At 38.3% G+C, this 15942-nt stretch overlaps 1 protein-coding gene across 1 annotated transcript in view; it reads left to right on the top strand.

Moving 5' to 3' along the window:
• The window catches only part of CDC73 (cell division cycle 73), an 84470-nt gene that overhangs the window by 25793 nt on the left and 42735 nt on the right, over window positions 1-15942 (top strand). The gene's annotated exons all lie outside the window — the stretch shown is intronic.

Raw genomic sequence — 15942 nt, 5'->3', positions numbered from 1 at the left:
GGCATTTTATGTGAGTAGCAGATGTTGAAGAAAATCTTTATTATGCTCCAGTATTTTCTATTTCAAACATTTATCTTTAATGACCGATTGTGTCCATAGATCTTTGTCATGATTATTTGATTCATGGGTGTCCTTTAGTTATTTTTATTTATTTATTTATTTATTTATTTATTTATTTATTTATTTATGTGAGTTGAGTTTGTGTAAATAAAATCTGTTTTGATTAACTGCAAATAGGGTGGATGCTACCTGGTTAGAGTATTTAAAGCCAGTGAGGAGTAGCAAGGTCCAGTTTGGAGAGTTTTCTGCCATAATGGCTTGGTTCTTTAATCTTTTACACTCTTTAAAATGACCGACAACAGTGGTTGATGTAATGCTTACGAAGTGCACACTTGACAGAACCAAATACTTGGGTATACACGACTATAAGCCTTTGGCTCACTTGTAGCAAACTTACTCTTCAACCCCCTAAAGATGGTTATTTCTCGATGTTCTGACTAAGCCAAAGTTAACACTTTTCATTTTTACTCAGTGATAGGACAGGGTGACGTGGAGCAGGAATTGTATTAACCTCATTTGCGTATTTATATTATAGCTCATTGTACCTTGAACACTTTAAAATACTTTGTATATGCATCAATTGGAGTGCCTATATGTTTAAAACACCACTGCCGCGCTTACTGTGTCTTCGTGAGTCATCATGGCTTTGAGGACTCAGCATAGGAGTCATTCTGCATTTGCTGTGATTTCTCAGAATTAAGATACGTCTCGCCATGCTTCACTCATTTCCAGAAACAGACAGCAAATAAATGTGGAGGGTCTGATATTAAAAGTTGACTTTTTTTCTTTTTCGGGACTTCAAATTGGAATGGAGGATTAGACATTTTGCTAATAGTATACATGTTTTTAAATTGTCATCAGATTTATTTTTGTAGTTTTGAAATTGTATGTGGACTCGTTCATTCATTCTGCGAGTACTTCCTGAGGGCTTGGATCAGAACCGGTACTGGGTGCGGGGTCTGCAGCCGTGAGTAAGACAGGGAGGGCTTCTTACGAGTGAGCAGTGACAGAGGCCTCTGCGGAGGTGACAGTCGAGCGGAGACCTGGCAGTGGAGCATTCTAGCATCTGCCTACTTCTTCCTGACTTCAAAAGGAAACTCGTGGTTGTAAGATTTAACTTAACTTCTTACAAGATTCATTTATTGATGTTTTCTTGGGGACAGAGCTTGCCCACTAGCCATTCCCCAGGTGAATTAACTGGGCAACTGAAGTTACCCTTTGGTAGTTGTCAAAGTAACTTTTTTGTGATTATTGTTGTCCTTTTTACTTTTGTCTCATCTGAAATGCCATTCAGTTGGTTTCATTACTGAGCTTCTATGCAAATAGTAAAATCAGTGATAGTTTTTATAGTGATTCTTTTTTTACAAAACAGTTTTGCTAAAATCCAAGGACAGCGTCTTAATTAGGCACTGTGAGAATGATAATGGCTCTGCGTCCTCATCAGAGACTTTGTTCCTGAATATACTAGTAATAGAGGTCATTTTAAATGAATTTATGCTGAATTTAATCTTTCTGATTTTACAGAAAGAAAGAATCTCAAGAAGACTATGTGTAGGAATGCAACAGAAAGACTAACAGTGCCCAGATTTCTAGTACCTTTAATATGTTAATTCCCAGTTTGAATTTCTGCTGCTTATGACCTGATTCATTCTAGCAGTGTTTAGAAAGAATATAGACAGACGTTTGACACTTGAAAGCTTTGAAATTACTTTGATAATTGTTTCTTTTTAAAAGTTGAATCTCAAACTTATGCTTTTACTTGTATTCCCCCCGCCCCTTTTGGAGTTAATCCCAATTTGTGAGCTTATGAGTTTCACCAACTTTCTACCTTGTTCGATTAAGACCGTTTCTCCTACGCTATCCGATACCCGCCGGACGTACAGAGCACTTGAGTGAGTGCTGCCTGTAACAGAGGCCCAGGGGTGACTTCCTCTCGCTGCTGAGAGCTCCTCGCCGCCATGGTCCTCAGGGTTTAGCTAGGCCTCGTTGATACACTTACTGAAATAGGATCAGTTCACTTTACAGTTGATCTACATAACTTTGAAGTTCAAGACACCAGACTTCTGTTAGATGTAAGAATGTGTTGGTAAATCAGCTTCTGCAGATGGTTAGAAAATTTTTATACAAATGAATTTTTTCCTATATGTGTTACAGAAAAGAGGGATGTGCTTTGATAATATTTTGTAAGAGTCATAAGTTATTGAGACGTATGGGAATTAATGCCTAACCAGGATATTTTGGTAATAGTTGGTAATATTTCGTAAAAGTAATAATTTATTGAAATTTAGTACAGGAGCAGAAGTCCAGGTATCTTTAAAGTTACTAAGTTTGTGTTGTTGGCTTGCTGGTTAAATTTTGACTTAGGCTAAGAAATACACTTCATGGTAAAGGTTCCAGGGACACAAGACATAGACATGAATATTGAAGAGTTGTTAGAGGGCTTTTCTGAGTTGGAAGCCTTTCGCCAAAATGTGTTACTTGGGTTCTGTAGTGTTTCAGAAATACTAGATGAAGTGTTTCGTGGTCCAGGAAGGAATCTCTTCATGTTTAGTGTGTGAATCAAGAGCCCAACTCTCTCCCAAGCTCGTGTGTCTCCACTTTGCCCCTTTGCTCCCTGCTGTTGAGAGCTCTGGGGAGAGCTAGAGCTGCACAGACTCGGTTTAGGTGAAGCATCTTGGGAGTTACGGGGTGGGGGGGACTAGAAACCATTTAGCATGGAGAACACCAGGATATATTTTCAGGGATTCCTTTTGTGAAAAGGGTCATCTTAGACTAAGAAAATGCCACTCGACAATGCCTTTCATTCTGTAGTAAATAAGATGATGACCTTTCTTTGTTAGTTAGGTACTAGCAAAGAACGTATGCTCCCGCTGGAGAGGGAATAAGAAAACAGGATCAGAATTCCCTCTTGTTACGTATAAGGATTTGGTGAATGAATTTAGCACTGCTTCATTTTCACGTCCCCATCGAGTTTGTTCGTGTTCAGGTGAAGGGTCACGTACGGTAGCCCCTCCTCAGTCCTCTCTGTTCTCACTGAGTGGCGCTGACTCTGGGTTACTTGCTGTCTTAACATGTTTGAGGAAACAGTTTGCACTCTGAAATTGTACAGATCAAAAGCTTTCCTTTAAGATCGTTATTTGAATTGACTCTGACAGCCGTAGTTCTTAGAACAAGTGTTTGGGGAACCATTTTTCGGATAGTAAGGAAACTTGCGTGGATTTTCAGTATCTGCATTAAAGGTATAATGATATCACCCTCAACTGTCATGTTTTGGAAGGATCTGGAATCTCAGCCTCTTCAGGAACTTCTCTTAAGCAGGAATGCGTACGTTCGTAACCTCCCCGCTCCCTGTTTTGTGGAGCCTTTTTCATCCCCATTCAGTGTGGATGAGCATGTTCGCCTCTGCCTGACGCGTACGGGGTGCTCTGGGACCCGAAGGCCGGAGTCGGGTGTGGACCAGGCCAGGGGAGGTGAAGACTCCCCGCCCTCCTCCTCCTCCTCTTCCTCCTCCTCCTCAGCAAATACTCCTTCAGGGCTGGGGATGTGCGTGTGCTGTGCTAGGTGAGCAAACCCAGACGGTTCTCAAGGGCTGTCTTTCCCTTGTCGCAGGAGAGGCGCCTTACATGGGGCTTGTTTGGGGACAGTCAGAGTCGTTCAGGGAGGAGGTAATCCGGCTTGGAGTGGGGTCGTGGTTTGAGCGGCAGTTACCTTGAAGATCGCAGGGCAGCACATTTTGGGAGGAGTGAAGAAGCAGGCGTCAGGGCCCTGGCGGCAGAAAGATTTGAAAGAAGGCTGGTTATTGTGTGGTTGGTAAGGTGCCTGCGAGACAGTCTCTGCCCAGAGTCAGACGCGGCCCGCCTGCTCCCAGATGCCCGTGCGCGGCCATGCTCTGCCCCCCTCGGCATTTGTTACGTCTGCAGTCATTCACTCGGCCCATGTCAGTGGGGCCCCAGGCATGTCTTACTAGGCACCACTGTAATTTAAAATTTTATTTTACTCACCAACATTTAAAAACAAGAGTGTGTCTCATAAACAGTCTGGGTTTTCCCTGCTCCCGGGGCTCTCGGGCAGAATTGGGTCCTTGTTCTAGCTTCTCAGCAGCCACTTCCATCTGAGCCGCAGCTGCCTTCTTGAGATCGGGGGTTTCTCTAGGTCGCCACAGGCCTCATGTTTCTGTCCCTTTTAGCTGGCTTTCTTCACCTCTTTATTCTCCCTTCTTAGACGCTAGTGGCCTTCGGGTTTGAAATTCCTGCTCTAAAACAGAGAGTGCGACCTTGTTAGAAGTTAAACAGTTGGAAGCACTACGGATTTCAGGCTTGGAAGTCAGTCCTGGCTTTGAATCTCGGCTCTTCCACTCATTCTGCAGCTAATGAAGTTGAGCAGGTTATTTAACCTTTCTGTCAGTGGGCTTGTTCTTACTTTATAGTAAAGACAATGTTCACATCTGAAAAAATGTATTATAATAACTTCTTCTGGGATTTGTTTAGAGGTTTAAATGTATACAGGCTTACCTTGTTTAGCATTGTTCCGTTCAGTACTGTTGAATTGTAGCACTGAATTAATTGTAGTTATTACAGAAATTTTTATATTAAACACGTAATATTTTGTAAACTTTTAATGCTGAATAGTACAGAAAACACTTTTTTTTTTAAAGTTGGGCAGTACTGAGTGTGAACATGTACTTAGATGAGTGTGTATTGGTCTTACATTGATAACTTTCTTTGGGGTGAAAGATATTAAAATCTCATTGTATCTGAATATTTTGTCACCATAATCAGCATTTTGATGCTAATATACTTCAAGAAAAATGTATTATGGCAGCGGAACATACTGATATTTTAATGTATATTAAGTAAAAGTTTATGTATCCTACTGAGATTTATTGAAAATCGATTGTACAATGGATGGTACTTTTGATGTAAGCCTATAAATTAAACTCCATTAATTTATCTTTGTATTTCATTAAAGAGTTTATCTAAAATATCTTAGCAATTTTAATATCTATAACATAATCTTTAAAATTAATCTGCCAGTGACCATATAGCCAATGGTATGATTACGAAACTGCTGAGACTTATTTTCGAAAGAAACATAGGCAGAGCTACTGTCAGTGCATATGACAGAAGTATCTGAAATTCAGAAATGCCTGTATTTGTGTAATTTTTAGTGATAATGTTAACATCTTGTTTCATAGTGTTTTCATATTGATCATTTTAAGAATGGGAGAAAATAGTTCGCAAATATGTTTTTTGTTAGCAGCTTGATAAAAATTTATACACAATTTTTATTACACAAAAATTTATTACACAATTTCAGTTTTACTGTATATACACTTTCAGTTGTCATTCCATGTGTAATGTTACAGTTACATTTAACTAAGATAAAGCAAACTTAATTTTCTTTAAGTTTAATATTCTCTCGGACATAGTACATACAATATAACTTTTTATTATAATTTCTATTTGCTTTCATCAATACAACTTGAATCCATTCCATTTTAACAGAACTATTATTAATGAATGTATTTCATCATTTTAAATTCGAATTGCTCACTGTATTTTTATTTTTATTTCTATTAATTTTTTTACTATTTTTAAATTTTTTACTTTATTTTATTTTTTTCTCAGCGTGTTTTTAGACTAACTGCTTGCTGTTCTTTAATATAGACTTGAATTTTACTTTATATATGTCTCTCCATTATTTTGAGGAAAAGGATTAATATTTCCTTTAATTTCATGACATGATTTGAATCCATTCATAAGAAGAAAACCTAATATATTTAATAACATGCCATAATTAGTGTTAGAAATAACTATTTCTTTGATAGGTACTTTTCTGTTGGCTGTGGTTGGCAGAGTTTCAGTTTGCTGTATCAATTTGTAGGTCTTCATAAACTGATTTAAAATCTTCAATGGATTTCCTATCTTTTATATAAATTCTGCGTTCAGGTTTTATTTTCTTACTTTTCTTAGTATTTCTGTCTTATTCGTTGGATTGTCTAGTTAGTTCATTCCGTCCCCTGCCCCTTCCCCTACTGTGCCAAGCTTCATTTGATCTTTAATTCTAAGTTTTGGTTTCTTTTCCAGGTCTTTTTCTTGATGGATGTTTCTTTTAGTGTTGTTCTTCTTGTCTTTCCTGCTTCTCATGTTCCTCTGTGAGTGACTGTTCCCACTTTTATTTTAAATATCTGTATTTAAACTCTTATTGCTTCTGGTCTGGACGAAACTTAAGTTCTTATTTGAAATTTTAGAATGGTACTTTACTGTGAATAAGTTGAAGGCATTCATTTGTAACGCTGAGGAATTAAAGCTTTACAATTTTTTTTATTTTTGTTTTAATTGGAGACAAAGGTTGTACCACAAAACTCACGTAATTCTCTCACTGTCGTGGTTGTCAATGTTAGGTTGTCATTGAAATGGCATTTGTTCTTTACATTTAGATTTTTGCAGTAGTAAATGATCAAACAGAACTATTTTGAAATCAAGTCAATTGGACATTTTTACAAATTACAATTTAAGTCAGAAAGAATTGGTTTCAGTATTTTATCATCATCTACAAACAGTGAATTTTGGACACTATCAATCTAATTACTTACCTCCCTACATTCGGTATTTTTAGATATATGCTTCATTCAGTCGTCTTACAGTGTATTTTTGTCATTCCTATCTTACATTGTTGCCATAAACATTCTGTAATTAAATTGCTTGTGTATTTTAATATACCAAACTTGAGAACTAAAATTAAGCAGGTCTTTAAGGGATCTTTCCAAGAATTTTAACTTCTATTATTCAGAAGGCTTATAGTTTTTTATTATTAAAAACCCCCCAAATTCAGTTTCTGATATGATTAGAATATTATAGTTGGTCATAAAAGGCTATAAAAAATACTTCATAGCGTCCTTAGGAAATGTTGAGTTTTAACATAGAAAGAGCTACATCATAATAACCAACCATTCTGATACTAAATTTGTGGGTACGTTATAATTTATCAAGAACTTTGGACTATATCATCACATTTTTTCCCTACAAAAGTTAGTTTTAAAAAAAGTCACTAGAACAGGAAAAAATAAACATTAAAAATTTAACTATTCAAATAAATTGAGTTAGGGACCATTTTTTTTCTTTATCTGGATTAAACGTAGTAGATGTAATTGATCGAATACCTTCTAATAAATTGATAGACATCAATTTTTGAGAGACCTCTGATACATTTGGTTTATTTCTTAACTTGTAGTCATGAGTATTTTTGGCAAGTTTGCGTAGATTACAGTACAACAGATGTTACAAAAGCTGGCCTCAGTATGGCACGCTGGTAACAGGGCATTTACATTTTATATTGTGACCCTCTTGTAGATCACCGAGGACTAATTCATAGTCATACAGTCTGGTTCTGACTGCCTAGAGAATTTTCATCACCATCTTTGTTCCAGCACAGGTCAGAGCATAAATAACCGCAGGTGAGGAGGTTGTGTGCCCGGGGAAGATCACCTGCATGGACCCCAAGTCGCTTCACAGGGTAGCATTTCCTTAGTAATTTGCAATGTCCTAAAGAAAGGCTGAGGAAATACTATGAGATACTGGTTCCTTGTGGAAGCTTCTGAGAGTAGTGTTGCAAGTGCTAAATGTCAATGCATTAATTACAGTGAGAAATAGGATTACCCGGGCCACTGGACTCCAGTCCTGTGTAGCACAAACATGCTGTCTGTGTAAAAAAGCTACGTGGGAAATCATGGTGTAATGATATGATGGTACAGGGAGCACATATTTAATGAGATCCTTCAAACGTAGAGTGGACCGAGAGTAAGATGGCTTGGTATTTCCATCTCTTCAATAAAAACAGACCTATTGCAAGGCCAGGCACCCTCCTGCCTTGGTCACTGCTTGGATAGGCTTTGTCATCATTTGCCATTTGTGACTTGTGTTCCTCATTTGTGTTCTAACTAATCTCTCTCCAAGTGGATATGATGTATTTCTTTAGTTGTATTGGTTACTGATTTAGCTTTAGGACTACCATCTGATTCCATTTGATTGACTAGAAAGTGTTGGTGAGGGAATTAACCTCTTTTGCATTTAAAATTCATTACGTAAATGTCCAAAGGATCTCCTTTGCCCCTCGAGAGAGTAGAGTGGTTGACAACCTGGCTAGAACTCTGAGCTGCAGGGCCAGCATTAGTCTCACGTAGCCTCAGTGTTTCGGGTGGGGAGACGAGGGGCAAGGATTTCTCACTGGATTCTGGAAACCACTTATTTCTATCTTTCATGTATTCTCACAGGTCTATAATCAGATTAAGGAAATTACTTAAACTCCATCCTTCCGATTAATGCAATAATTTAATTGCTACAAAAACATTAAAATTTAAGTGTTTTCTTGGCATTGTAGGAAAGAATTTAAGATTTAGAATGCTGTCAGAATGAGTACAAAAACAAATATAAAGTACAAATGGAGAAGTCCTAGTATGAGTGAGTACCATTGTTGAACACTTTATGTGTAATGAGGAATGTAATCATTCTGTCTTGGGGTGAACATTGTACACAACTTAATGCTACCTTGGCGTGTTTACTTGGAAGGTGTGAATATATATGTAGTACAATGCAAAGTATGAAGGATTTTTAAATAAGGGTAATTAATGGATTATTATATGGAAAGTTTTCCTGATTTTAGTTCACATTTTACTCAGTTGGTTGTACTTATGTAAAATTCAGTTAGTGAAATTACCAGAAACATTTTCAGTAATAGGAGAAGGAAAGTGTTTCTGTCTCACACGTAAATGCAGTACTCCTTTCCCTCTCACACGTGCATAAAGAATACTAATAAAAATGTGCTTGAGGTTTCCATTGGGGCATTTATAACTAAGATCATGTTGATTTTTTTCCCCAACCTTAAAAATGTACTAACCAGTCTCTTGGCCCATGGCATACATCAGTACAGGCAGTAGCCTGGATTTGTCCCAACAACTCTAAGTTTGCTAACGCTTGACTTAAATTTTACCAACTGATATAGAAGGCAATAATTTATCTACTAAGCCAAACAATCCATAATTGAGTAGAATTTACTATCCTAAGGAATTGATATTTAGATGAATTTAGGAAGGATGCTATTTAAATGCACCTGGAATGCTCATTAAATAAAAATACCAACTTAACGTTAAATTTGTACGAGTGGAGGCATTTGCATAATGGCTATTGCTTGTGTACTGGAGTTGCAACTTTATTTATCTTAGGAAATGCAAAAATAAATAAAAATTGTTAATGATGGATTTGGATTTCAGACTAAGAGCAGGGAAATACTATGTTAGAAGATGTATTTCTCAGTACTGAAAGAATTAAAATTTCATCACTTTTTTTTTTAATCAGGAATTTTTTTTTTTTTAAAGATTTTATTGGGGAAGGGGAACAGGACTTTATTGGGGAACAGTGTGTACTTCCATGCCTTTTTTCCAAGTCAAGTTGTTGTCCTTTCAATCTTAGTTGTGGAGGGCGCAGCTCATCTCCAGATCCAGTTGCCGTTGGTGCCATTGCTAGGGGCAGGGGGCGAACTGGCAACTTTGTGGTTGAGAGGACACACTCCAACCAACTGGGTCATCCGGGAGCTCAGTGGCAGCTCAGCTCAAGGTGTCGTGTTCAATTTTAGTTGCAGGGGGCAGAGCCCACCATTCCCTTGCGGGACTGGAGGAGTGGAACCGCACTCTTCTCTTGTGGTTGAGAGCCCACTGGCCCATGTGGGAATCGAACCGGCAGCCTTCGGAGTTAGGAGCATGGAGCTCTAACCGCCTGAGCCACTGGGCCGGCCCCTAATCAGGAATTTCTAATTGCTTAAAGCCAAATGGGGGAAATGGATTTTGGTGCCTTTTTTTTTTTTAAAAGAAAATTTCTCATAATGAATGAAAGAATGTGCCAATTTTTGCTAAGACATCCTCCTGATTTGTGGTAACATAAGATATTTAGGGAAGAAAGTTCTAAGACTTTCTGTCTGTCAGCCAAGCTGAGAAAACACTTACGCGGAGACAGGAGCAGTTGAGAGTCTGTTGAGTTAGCGGACAGGTGAGCAGATGAGGCGAGCAGGCCAGTGTACAGGGCCTGGAAAGAAGAGGGGATTAGCGAGCCCACCTTCCCGCAGTTTGCGGAGCCATGGCAGTGTTCCCACCTGGCAGTCCGCTCCACTTACGCCAGGGGAAAGGCTTCCTCTCCAGTGACAGTCATTTTTTGACAAGCTGGGAACCGTCTTATATGGTCCAGTTGTCTAAATATGGCATTCCCTCACCCCCTCATTTGTTTTTTGTGTGTGTGTGTTCTGCCAGGTGTGAAGACTAAGTGACCCGGTCCTGCATCGTTTACGTGTATCTGCAACTACCTAGTGTCCCTCGCCCCCCACCCCACAGGTGTCAGGGTCTCCTACATATAAAGCCTAAATTCAGTCAGTGCTCATTAGCTTATGACTGTAACTTATTTCTCCTGAACCATCGCTGTTTCTAACGCCGAGAGGTGCTAGTTTGATCAGAGACTAATTTCCTAGGCCCAGACAGCTGAATAATGAGAAGTAGTTTCTTTTGTCTTTGCACTGAGTGCTGTTAGACAGGGGTTGCGTACTCAGCAAGGTATGAATAATAGCAGAGCAGGCTTTAATGATGCCTCCTGTCTTCTCTGAGTGGAATGGGAGAAGAAAGAGGAAAATCCTGGTTAGCCTGCACCTCGGCAAGTCAGGCAGCCTGGCCCAGGACGTCAGCCTGGAGGAAGGGGCGTCTTCCTCTCATTTGTGCTCCAGCTGACAGTGCCTCTTTGTGATATCTTTTTTTTTTTTTTCCATCTAAGGGGCTCCTTTTTGCAAAAGTGACTGCTGAATGCCTTTACCATCCCCCTTTTTCTTAATTTTGAAAAATTTCAAACATAATTAGAGAAAGTAGCATATGATCTCCTATGCCCATCACACGGATTCTGTAATTATCCTTCTTGACTGCTCTTCCTCCACCTGCTCCACGTCTCTCTGGTTTTCTGAAGTATTGTAACGCAGAATCTGACACGGACGCTTTGTGTATACATGTACTTTGCACTTCCAAACAATATGGACTTTTTTTGTTTTTATTTTTTACCCAGCCACAGAGGCTAACGTTATCGCACATAATAAAATAAGTAATAATTTGGTGGTGTCAGCTAATACCCAGTTCATTTTCTAGTTTCTTTGATTTTTCTGAACAGCGTCTTTTTGTAGTTCATTTCTTGGAAATAGGATCCAAACAAGCACCAGAAGTTGCATTTAGTTATTGGAAATCTTAAGTTTCTTTTATTGTAGGTTAAAGGTTCATAATCTTTTTTTTGTGCCATTGACCCATTTGGTGGCCTAGTGAGTCCTCTGAATGATGTTTTTTATTTTTGTTTTTTTTCCCCACCTTCTTCCTCTCTCCTCTCCCTGCACTCCGGTTCAAGCTGTTGTTTCTCAGTCTGGTTGTGTAGGCCACAGCTCGCTGGCCCATGTGGGCATTAGGAGCCTTGCGCTCCCCCGGCTGAGGCAGTCAGTCGCTGGGCGGCCGCTCACAGGAGCTCACGGCAGCTCACGCTGCCCAGCTCCAGGGAGAGAGCCCTTGTTCACAATCTTCGCTGTAGAGGGCGCAACTCACTGGCCCACGTGGGAATCGAACCGGTGATCTCGGCGTTAGGAGCACGGTGCTCCAACCACCTGAGCCACTGCGCCGGACCCTGAATAATGTTTTTAATGCATACAATAAAGTACAAATGATGACAAAACCAATTGTGATGAAATGAAATTACCATATTTTAAAAGTGCGAATTTATGAAATAGTAGTTTGTACTTATGTATTTTATAACAAAATTCAGTGACAAAATTAATAAATACCAGAATTTAGAGTATGAGTATATATAATAGTTTAAGGCAGTTAAGTTTTAATATGACATGACAATGTCTGACTTCTGTTGGTGACAAAGTCACAGCCATTGTTAATAGTGCTGTGGCTTCTTGCCTGTTCACGCAGGTAGGAAATGTTAACTTCTGTTAGAGGTTGGTGACAGTAAAATTGTTCAGTATTTTTCCCATCCAGATTTGGAACCCTCTGAATCCTACTCCAAACCTCCTGCTCTGGAGTAAATGTACTAAGAAAGGTCCTGGCTGCGCTTCTGTTTCACTGCCTTTGGCTGTTTCCCACCAGCTTGTCAAGCAGTTCTCCACTTCCTAGCCGTTGTCTTAGCTGTTCTTTTCTTTTGCCTGGATCATTCTTCCTTTTGCTCTAAGTAAGACTGGTGCCTCCTCTTAATTCATATCTCAGTGCAAAGGTCATGTTCTCAGGAAGACTTCCCAGTTTTTTCTTCTAGTAATCTCGTTGTTTATTTGTTTACTGTGACAGTCTGCTTTGAATATGAGGACCTGAAGGTAGGAACCACCTCATGCCCTCCTCTGTGTCTCCAGTGCTGAGAACAGAGTAAGTACTTGGCAAATAGGTGTTGCTTGAAAAGTATTTCTCAAATGGATGGTTCTTAAGCTCGTATTACACATTATGTTTTTAGTTACTTTCCACGCATTCCGGTCTAATGTTAGGTTTTAGAATTTAGCATGGTAAGACTGGTCTTTTTGAAAAACGATGCCGAGCTGTTTCATCTGTATTGAGGTCATACTGAGGACAGCGAACCCTTCACATTTTGGTCTTAAGCATTATAATCCTGCTTAGAAATGCGCTGTGGTTTGGAGGCCCTGGACATGTGTGGCTTCGTTAAGTTTGATAATCAGCACTTCACGGTTACTTCCCTATTCACGATTCAATTCTGATAGGCTGTCTGTAAATCCATTTTGTGTTGTCCAAGATGACTGAGAGGGATTTAGTTTGTGTAACTGATTATAGTTATTATTTCCAGAATACCTGTACTTTTTGTCAACATGTATTTACTTTAATGTTGCTTTATTTTCAGTGTGAATGAACCCATGTCTAAATTAGTGGATGAGTCTTGTCCCAAATTAGTGGATGAGTCTTGTCCCTGTAGAGAAAAAGTGATTTAAGTACCTTAAAAAATTTCCTTTCAGATACAACGAAAATGCTTTAACCCAGAAATGTGAGACTATTTTATTGAGTGAAATTTCAATTTTCTGTTTCTAACCTAGGATTTTTTGTTTATTGATTTTAAAATCAGTCTTGAGGAAGTGAGGGTAATTTATAGAATGAAGAGGAAGGCAGGGGTGGGATCAAAAGATTGGATGGGGAGATTAGCCTTAGCAAGGAAGGGAATCATTCGTGGGCCTTCTAGCTAGCCAAGGATTTTAGGGATTTTGGTGTTTATCCTAAGAACATTGGGAAGCCATTAAAGCAGTGGGATGACGTGAATAGCTTTGTGTTTTGAAAGTACCATTGTGGCTGTAGTCTGGAAAATAGATTTAATGAAGATGAGGAAACCAGTTGTAAAGGTGTTGCAGAAGTTCAAGTGAGAGATGTTCGTTGGAATTCGTAGAGGGTAAGATCTTTAAGTACATGGATTCCACTGGGAAGCCAGGTTTTTGGGTGGGTAGGTGGGTGGACGGATAGAAAGATAGACTAGATAGATTAGGTAGATAGATAGATAGATTAGATAGATTCATTCATTCATTCATTCATTCATTCATTCATTCATACGTGGCCACTGACTGGAGATAGCCATTCACTGAGACATGAAATGATGAGAAGGTGTTGTCTTTGGAGATGAGAGAAGATAACCTGGGTTTAAATGTACTGTTAAATGTGTGTGTACTCATAGACATTCACATAGACGTACAAATAGGTTACATTTGGGGTTATGTTTCTGAACTTTGATTAAGAACTTTATTTTTGTAAAAATTAAGTTTGTCTTTTTTGCCCAGTTCATTGAGGATGGAACAGCTTCCCAAAGGGAGTCTGCCCATGCTGGGTACTGTCTAGAATATTTAAAAGATCATGGTTCATTTTTTGGGAGTATGCCATCTCCAGTTGACGGAACTCCACAGTTTTCTGTAGCACAAAAGTTTGAGACTCACTATACATGGTTGTAACAGACCTGGTATTCTCAGTTTCAACCTTTTTCTTTTTAATGGCCTAATAAGTAGCTCTGTAGTAATTCTGTGCCTTGTGTTTTTTCCACCCATCCTAAGCTTCCACCCATCCTAAGCTTTGTAAGCTTGCTGCTCTTGAATATGGTCTTCTACTTTCTCCTTGTTGAGGCATAGTGATTTTCCGATTTGATCTGTTGTTTTTCCTTTTCTGATACTCAAAGTTCCCCATAATTCTTTCACTCATCCTCCTATTTTCCCTCTCTCCCTGCCAAATATGTGTGTATAAGTAACCAGTCAGCCTGCATTCATTCTTTTCTTTATCCCTTTAATGGTTACATGGTGGTATCCTTGAGAATAAGTAATAATACCTGTTCTTTTTCATTACCTTTGCTTTTCCATACTGGTTCTAGTGGATAATCAGTAGAAAGAAAGTATTTTCTTAAACAATTTAGTTCATAGCATTTCCTAACCATATTAACATGATTTCTTGTTTGTTCTATCTGATATTTCAATAGTAACTTCAAAATAACATTAATAATACTGCTGTTTATTACAACATAGGTGAATGCAATTATTTTTCCTACTGGGATATAGTCTTGGTCTATTTAACCAGTCCCTTCTGGGTGGACGTTTAGGTTGCTTTCTGTTTACTGTGCTGTTACAAATCATGCCTCATGATAGTGTTGTGCCAACTTTATTTCATATTGTTAATGTATTTTGCGAAGAGCTTCCTACATGCAGAATTGATAAGTAAAGGGTAAATGCTCGTGTAATTTTGCAGGATGTTATCAGTTTCCCTGCATTCAGCATTGTGCCATTTGCATTTCCACTAGTATGTATGAGTTTGCCTGTTTTCTCACAGGTCTGTCCAAAGAGTCTGATGTGTATCTCTTAATCTTTTGTTACTCTAATAGGTGGAGAACGGTTTCTCAATGAAGTTTTTATTTGATTCCTCTTCAGTTCAAGGTTGACCATGTTTAGGCTCACATCAGTTCTTTCTCTGCAAACTATTAATATTTTTCTCCATTTTTCTATCAGAATATTGGTCTCCTCGTCCTCCTCTGTCTCTCTCTCTGGTAAATTGGGGATATAAACCTTGATCGGTTGCAAATATCCTTTCCCAGTTTGTCATTTTCCTTCTGATTTTGTTGATGTTTTTATTGGCATGCAAGAGTTTTTTCCCCCTAAATTTTACGTAATCACAGTTACAAATCTCATTGCTTCTGGGTTTTGCCATATTTAGGAAAGTTACTACTTCGCCTAATTTATAAAGGAATTCACGTTTTCTTCACCTCTAGAACTGGTTTGTTTTGTTATTTACATTAAGATATTTGATCTCTTTGAAAATTATTCTCATATAGGGTTGACTAACAGCTCTAATTCTTTTTCCTTATGGCTGTCCAGTTACCCAGACATTTATGAAAAAATATACCGTATCTTGTCTAGTTATCATAGTGTCAGTACCTGGCAAATTGTAGGTGCTCTGAAAATGTGAAAATGTTTGGTCATTTATCCCTTAAAGAGCTAAATCCGGTCACTTTATTCAAATTTTGATTATCATCTATAACTCTAGGAAGTTCTTTAAAAATGTTTGAAATTTATTAGAGTAGATTTAGTGAACACAGTGAATATGTGCTAATCATACAAGATATAGTACAAACCTTGATATGATACTCTTTTGCTTGTTCATGACTTTATTTTTCACTGATTTTAAACCTGGAAAAATTGAAAAAATACAGAAAAATAAGAAGAAAACAGTCATTATTCCATTTTCCAGAAATCACCACCATTTTTTTTTTTACATATTCATTTTCATTAAAAAAATACATATGTTAGTGGAATATGAACCATACTACATTGTTTTATATCCTGATTTTTTTGTTG

Source organism: Rhinolophus ferrumequinum, chromosome 27 (assembly GCF_004115265.2).
Source record: "Rhinolophus ferrumequinum isolate MPI-CBG mRhiFer1 chromosome 27, mRhiFer1_v1.p, whole genome shotgun sequence".
NCBI classification, from domain to species: domain Eukaryota; kingdom Metazoa; phylum Chordata; class Mammalia; order Chiroptera; family Rhinolophidae; genus Rhinolophus; species Rhinolophus ferrumequinum.
This window is presented reverse-complemented; position numbering and strand designations above follow the sequence as displayed.